This window comes from Cherax quadricarinatus, chromosome 84 (genome assembly GCF_038502225.1).
Source record: "Cherax quadricarinatus isolate ZL_2023a chromosome 84, ASM3850222v1, whole genome shotgun sequence".
In the NCBI taxonomy this organism is placed as follows: Eukaryota; Metazoa; Arthropoda; class Malacostraca; order Decapoda; family Parastacidae; genus Cherax; species Cherax quadricarinatus.
This window is the reverse complement of record NC_091375.1, coordinates 7,759,639-7,767,197: the sequence shown is the minus strand read 5'-3', so window position 1 is coordinate 7,767,197 and position 7,559 is coordinate 7,759,639. Positions and strand designations below refer to the sequence as shown.

At 39.6% G+C, this 7,559-nt stretch overlaps 1 protein-coding gene across 27 annotated transcripts in view; it reads right to left on the bottom strand.

The window, feature by feature from the left end:
- sw (short wing) overlaps positions 1–7,559 on the bottom strand; it is a 187,712-nt gene that overhangs the window by 138,201 nt on the left and 41,952 nt on the right. The window lies entirely within an intron of this gene.

Here is a 7,559-nt window from a genome sequence, read left to right as displayed (position 1 = left end):
TGCAAAGGTTAGTGGATGAGTTTGGGAATGTGTGTAAAGGTAGAAAGCTGAAAGTGAACATAGAAAAGAGTAAGGTGATGAGGGTGTCAAATGATTTAGATAAAGAAAAATTGGATATCAAATTGGAGAGGAGGAGTATGGAAGAAGTAAATGTTTTCAGATACTTGGGAGTTGACGTGTCGGCGGATGGATTTATGAAGGATGAGGTTAATCATAGAATTGATGAGGGAAAAAAGGTGAGTGGTGCGTTGAGGTATATGTGGAGTCAAAAAACGTTATCTATGGAGGCAAAGAAGGGAATGTATGAAAGTATAGTAGTGCCAACACTTTTATATGGGTGTGAAGCTTGGGTGGTAAATGCAGCAGTGAGGAGACGTTTGGAGGCAGTGGAGATGTCCTGTTTAAGGGCAATGTGTGGTGTAAATATTATGCAGAAAATTCGGAGTTTGGAAATTAGGAGAAGGTGTGGAGTTAATAAAAGTATTAGTCAGAGGGCAGAAGAGGGGTTGTTGAGGTGGTTTGGTCATTTAGAGAGAATGGATCAAAGTAGAATGACATGGAAAGCATATAAATCTATAGGGGAAGGAAGGCGGGGTAGGGGTCGTCCTAGAAAGGGTTGGAGAGAGGGGGTAAAGGAGGTTTTGTGGGCGAGGGGCTTGGACTTCCAGCAAGCGTGCGTGAGCGTGTTAGATAGGAGTGAATGGAGACGAATGGTACTTGGGACCTGACGATCTGTTGGAGTGTGAGCAGGGTAATATTTAGTGAAGGGATTCAGGGAAACCGGTTATTTTCATATAGTCGGACTTGAGTCCTGGAAATGGGAAGTACAATGCCTGCACTTTAAAGGAGGGGTTTGGGATATTGGCAGTTTGGAGGGATATGTTGTGTATCTTTATATGTGTATGCTTCTAGACTGTTGTATTCTGAGCACCTCTGCAAAAACAGTGATAATGTGCGAGTGTGGTGAAAGTGTTGAATGATGATGAAAGTATTTTCTTTTTGGGGATTTTCTTTCTTTTTTGGGTCACCCTGCCTCGGTGGGAGACGGCTGACTTGTTGGAGAAAAAATAAAAAAAAAAAATTTATATATATATATATATATATATATATATATATATATATATATATATATTATAGGTAGTAGGTTGGTAGACAGCAACCACCCAGGGAGGTACTACCGTCCTACCAAGTGAGTGTAAAACGAAGCCTGTGATTGTTTTACATGATGGTAGGATTGCTGATGTCTTTTGTCTGTCTCATAAATATGCAAGATTACAGGCATGTCTTGCTACTTCTACTTACACTTAGGTCACACTACACATACATGTACACATTTATTTATACACACTCATCTGAGTTTTCTTTGATTTTATCTTAATAGTTCTTGGTCTTATTAATTTTCCTTTTATATCCATGGGGAAGTGGAATAAGAATCTTTCCTCCGTAAGCCATGCGTGTTGTAAAAGTCAACTAAAATGCCGGGAACAATGGGCTAGTAACCCCTTTTCCTGTAAAGATTACTAAAAAGAATAAGAAGAAGAAAATTGTCAAAGTGGGAAGTCTGAATGTGCGTGGATGTTGTGCAGATGATAAGAAAGAGATGATTGTGGATGTTATGAATGAGAAAAAGTTGGATGTCCTGGCTTTAAGTGAAACAAAGCTGAAGGGGGTGGGAGAGTTTCAGTGGAGAGGAATAAATGGGATTAGGTCAGGGGTTTCAAATAGAGTTAGAGCTAAAGAAGGAGTAGCAATAATGTTGAAGGATAAGCTATGGCAGGAAAAGAGGGACTATAAATGTATTAATTCAAGGATTATGTGGAGCAAAATAAAGATTGGATGTGAAAAGTGGGTTATAATAAGCGTGTATGCACCTGGAGAAGAGAGAAGTGTAGAGGAGAGAGAGAGATTTTGGGAAATGTTGAGTGAATGCGTGGGGAGTTTTGAATCAAGTGTGAGAGTAATGGTGGTTGGGGATTTTAATGCTAAAGTGGGTAAAAATGTTATGGAGGGAGTAGTAGGTAAATTTGGGGTGCCAGGGGTAAATGTAAATGGGGAGCCTTTAATTGAGCTATGTGTAGAAAGAAATTTGGTAATAAGTAATACATATTTTATGAAAAAGAGGATAAATAAATATACAAGGTATGATGTAGCACGTAATGAAAGTAGTTTATTAGATTATGTATTGGTGGATAAAAGGTTGATGGGTAGGCTCCAGGATGTACATGTTTATAGAGGGGCAACTGATATATCGGATCATTATTTAGTTGTAGCTACAGTTAGAGTAAGAGGTAGATGGGAAAAGAGGAAGGTGGCAACAACAAGTAAGAGGGAGGTGAAAGTGTATAAACTAAGGGAGGAGGAAGTTCGGGTGAGATATAAGCGACTATTGGCAGAAAGGTGGGCTAGTGCAAAGATGAGTAGTGGGGGGGTTGAAGAGGGTTGCAATAGTTTTAAAAATGCAGTATTAGAATGTGGGGCAGAAGTTTGTGGTTATAGGAGGGTGGGGGCAGGAGGAAAGAGGAGTGATTGGTGGAATGATGAAGTAAAGGGTGTGATAAAAGAGAAAAAGGTAGCTTATGAGAGGTTTTTACAAAGCAGAAGTGTTATAAGAAGAGCAGAGTATATGGAGAGTAAAAGAAAGGTAAAGAGAGTGGTGAGAGAGTGCAAAAGGAGAGCAGATGATAGAGTGGGAGAGGCACTGTCAAGAAATTTTAATGAAAATAAGAAAAAATTTTGGAGCGAGTTAAACAAGTTAAGAAAGCCTAGGGAAAATATGGATTTGTCAGTTAAAAACAGAGTAGGGGAGTTAGTAGATGGGGAGATGGAGGTATTGGGTAGATGGCGAGAATATTTTGAGGAACTTTTAAATGTTAAGGAAGAAACAGAGGCAGTAATTTCATGCACTGGTCAGGGAGGTATACCATCTTTTAGGAGTGAAGAAGAGCAGAATGTAAGTGTGGGGGAGGTACGTGAGGCATTACGTAAAATGAAAGGGGGTAAAGCAGCTGGAACTGATGGGATCATGACAGAAATGTTAAAAGCAGGGGGGGATATAGTGTTGGAGTGGTTGGTACTTTTGTTTAATAAATGTATGAAAGAGGGGAAGGTACCTAGGGATTGGCAGAGAGCATGTATAGTCCCTTTATATAAAGGGAAAGGGGACAAAAGAGACTGTAAAAATTATAGAGGAATAAGCTTACTGAGTATACCAGGAAAAGTGTACGGTAGGGTTATAATTGAAAGAATTAGAGGTAAGACAGAATGTAGGATTGCGGATGAGCAAGGAGGTTTTAGAGTGGGTAGGGGATGTGTAGATCAGGTGTTTACATTGAAGCATATATGTGAACAGTATTTAGATAAAGATAGGGAGGTTTTTATTGCATTTATGGATTTAGAAAAGGCATATGATAGAGTGGATAGAGGAGCAATGTGGCAGATGTTGCAAGTATATGGAATAGGTGGTAAGTTATTAAATGCTGTAAAGAGTTTTTATGAGGATAGTGAGGCTCAGGTTAGGGTGTGTAGAAGAGAGGGAGACTACTTCCCGGTAAAAGTAGGTCTTAGACAGGGATGTGTAATGTCACCATGGTTGTTTAATATATTTATAGATGGGGTTGTAAAGGAAGTAAATGCTAGGGTGTTTGGGAGAGGGGTGGGATTAAATTATGGGGAATCAAATTCAAAATGGGAATTGACACAGTTACTTTTTGCTGATGATACTGTGCTTATGGGAGATTCTAAAGAAAAATTGCAAAGGTTAGTGGATGAGTTTGGGAATGTGTGTAAAGGTAGAAAGTTGAAAGTGAACATAGAAAAGAGTAAGGTGATGAGGGTGTCAAATGATTTAGATAAAGAAAAATTGGATATCAAATTGGGGAGGAGGAGTATGGAAGAAGTAAATGTTTTCAGATACTTGGGAGTTGACGTGTCGGCGGATGGATTTATGAAGGATGAGGTTAATCATAGAATTGATGAGGGAAAAAAGGTGAGTGGTGCGTTGAGGTATATGTGGAGTCAAAAAACGTTATCTATGGAGGCAAAGAAGGGAATGTATGAAAGTATAGTAGTACCAACACTCTTATATGGGTGTGAAGCTTGGGTGGTAAATGCAGCAGCAAGGAGACGGTTGGAGGCAGCGGAGATGTCCTGTCTAAGGGCAATGTGTGGTGTAAATATTATGCAAAAAATTCAGAGTGTGGAAATTAGGAGAAGGTGTGGAGTTAATAAAAGTATTAGTCAGAGGGCAGAAGAGGGGTTGTTGAGGTGGTTTGGTCATTTAGAGAGAATGGATCACAGTAGAATGACATGGAAAGCATATAAATCTATAGGGGAAGGAAGGCGGGGTAGGGGTCGTCCTCGAAAGGGTTGGAGAGAGGGGGTAAAGGAGGTTTTGTGGGTAAGGGGCTTGGATTTCCAGCAAGCGTGCGTGAGCGTGTTAGATAGGAGTGAATGGAGACGAATGGTACTTGGGACCTGACGATCTGTTGGAGTGTGAGCAGGGTAACATTTAGTGAAGGGATTCAGGGAAACCGGTTATTTTCATATAGTCGGACTTGAGTCCTGGAAATGGGAAGTACAATGCCTGCACTTTAAAGGAGGGGTTTGGGATATTGGCAGTTTGGAGGGATATGTTGTGTGTCTTTATATGTGTATGCTTCTAGACTGTTGTATTCTGAGCACCTCTGCAAAAACAGTGATAATGTGCGAGTGTGGTGAAAGTGTTGAATGATGATGAAAGTATTTTCTTTTTGGGGATTTTCTTTCTTTTTTGGGTCACCCTGCCTCGGTGGGAGACGGCCGACTTGTTGAAAAAAAAAAAAAAAAAAAAAAATATATATATATATATATATATATATATATATATATATATATATATATATATATATATATAAATTTTAATGAAAATAAGAAAAAATTTTGGAGCGAGTTAAACAAGTTAAGAAAGCCTAGGGAAAATATGGATTTGTCAGTTAAAAACAGAGTAGGGGAGTTAGTAGATGGGGAGATGGAGGTATTGGGTAGATGGCGAGAATATTTTGAGGAACTTTTAAATGTTAAGGAAGAAACAGAGGCAGTAATTTCATGCACTGGTCAGGGAGGTATACCATCTTTTAGGAGTGAAGAAGAGCAGAATGTAAGTGTGGGGGAGGTACGTGAGGCATTACGTAAAATGAAAGGGGGTAAAGCAGCTGGAACTGATGGGATCATGACAGAAATGTTAAAAGCAGGGGGGGATATAGTGTTGGAGTGGTTGGTACTTTTGTTTAATAAATGTATGAAAGAGGGGAAGGTACCTAGGGATTGGCAGAGAGCATGTATAGTCCCTTTATATAAAGGGAAAGGGGACAAAAGAGACTGTAAAAATTATAGAGGAATAAGCTTACTGAGTATACCAGGAAAAGTGTACGGTAGGGTTATAATTGAAAGAATTAGAGGTAAGACAGAATGTAGGATTGCGGATGAGCAAGGAGGTTTTAGAGTGGGTAGGGGATGTGTAGATCAGGTGTTTACATTGAAGCATATATGTGAACAGTATTTAGATAAAGATAGGGAGGTTTTTATTGCATTTATGGATTTAGAAAAGGCATATGATAGAGTGGATAGAGGAGCAATGTGGCAGATGTTGCAAGTATATGGAATAGGTGGTAAGTTATTAAATGCTGTAAAGAGTTTTTATGAGGATAGTGAGGCTCAGGTTAGGGTGTGTAGAAGAGAGGGAGACTACTTCCCGGTAAAAGTAGGTCTTAGACAGGGATGTGTAATGTCACCATGGTTGTTTAATATATTTATAGATGGGGTTGTAAAGGAAGTAAATGCTAGGGTGTTTGGGAGAGGGGTGGGATTAAATTATGGGGAATCAAATTCAAAATGGGAATTGACACAGTTACTTTTTGCTGATGATACTGTGCTTATGGGAGATTCTAAAGAAAAATTGCAAAGGTTAGTGGATGAGTTTGGGAATGTGTGTAAAGGTAGAAAGTTGAAAGTGAACATAGAAAAGAGTAAGGTGATGAGGGTGTCAAATGATTTAGATAAAGAAAAATTGGATATCAAATTGGGGAGGAGGAGTATGGAAGAAGTGAATGTTTTCAGATACTTGGGAGTTGACGTGTCGGCGGATGGATTTATGAAGGATGAGGTTAATCATAGAATTGATGAGGGAAAAAAGGTGAGTGGTGCGTTGAGGTATATGTGGAGTCAAAAAACGTTATCTATGGAGGCAAAGAAGGGAATGTATGAAAGTATAGTAGTACCAACACTCTTATATGGGTGTGAAGCTTGGGTGGTAAATGCAGCAGCAAGGAGACGGTTGGAGGCAGCGGAGATGTCCTGTCTAAGGGCAATGTGTGGTGTAAATATTATGCAAAAAATTCGGAGTGTGGAAATTAGGAGAAGGTGTGGAGTTAATAAAAGTATTAGTCAGAGGGCAGAAGAGGGGTTGTTGAGGTGGTTTGGTCATTTAGAGAGAATGGATCACAGTAGAATGACATGGAAAGCATATAAATCTATAGGGGAAGGAAGGCGGGGTAGGGGTCGTCCTCGAAAGGGTTGGAGAGAGGGGGTAAAGGAGGTTTTGTGGGTAAGGGGCTTGGATTTCCAGCAAGCGTGCGTGAGCGTGTTAGATAGGAGTGAATGGAGACGAATGGTACTTGGGACCTGACGATCTGTTGGAGTGTGAGCAGGGTAATATTTAGTGAAGGGATTCAGGGAAACCGGTTATTTTCATATAGTCGGACTTGAGTCCTGGAAATGGGAAGTACAATGCCTGCACTTTAAAGGAGGGGTTTGGGATATTGGCAGTTTGGAGGGATATGTTGTGTGTCTTTATATGTGTATGCTTCTAGACTGTTGTATTCTGAGCACCTCTGCAAAAACAGTGATAATGTGCGAGTGTGGTGAAAGTGTTGAATGATGATGAAAGTATTTTCTTTTTGGGGATTTTCTTTCTTTTTTGGGTCACCCTGCCTCGGTGGGAGACGGCCGACTTGTTGAAAAAAAAAAAAAAAAAAAAATATTTTTACACAGGGTTTGACAAGGTTAACCCTTTCAGGGTCCATCCCGTAGATCTACGGCTTTACGTTCTGGGTCCAAACCGTAGATCTACGTCATGAGCTCAGCTCACTCTGATAAACTGTGAGTGGTAAATTTGGGCCTAGATATGAGAGAGTACATCTATGTGGTATGTGTGCACCACATAAAACAAATCCTGCAGCACACTGTATAATGAGAGAAAAAAAACCGAGACCGTGATATTCAATTAAAACAGGGACTTTGCAGTGTTTTTTTGTATGTTTTTTATAGTTGTATTTGTGATTTCTTGGTCTCATTTGATAGAATGGAAGACGTATTACAGAAATAGAGATAATTTTGATTGGTTTTAGCTATGGAAATGGCTTTAAACTGAGCTCAAAGTGGCAGAAATGTTAAATTTTTGCCGATGTTCAAGAGTAAACAAACGACCTCACACGTCTAATACACGCCAGCTGGTGGGTCTAATATACATTCACAAATGTGGTGATGATATTTATACAATTATTACAATATTGCATAACAGTAAA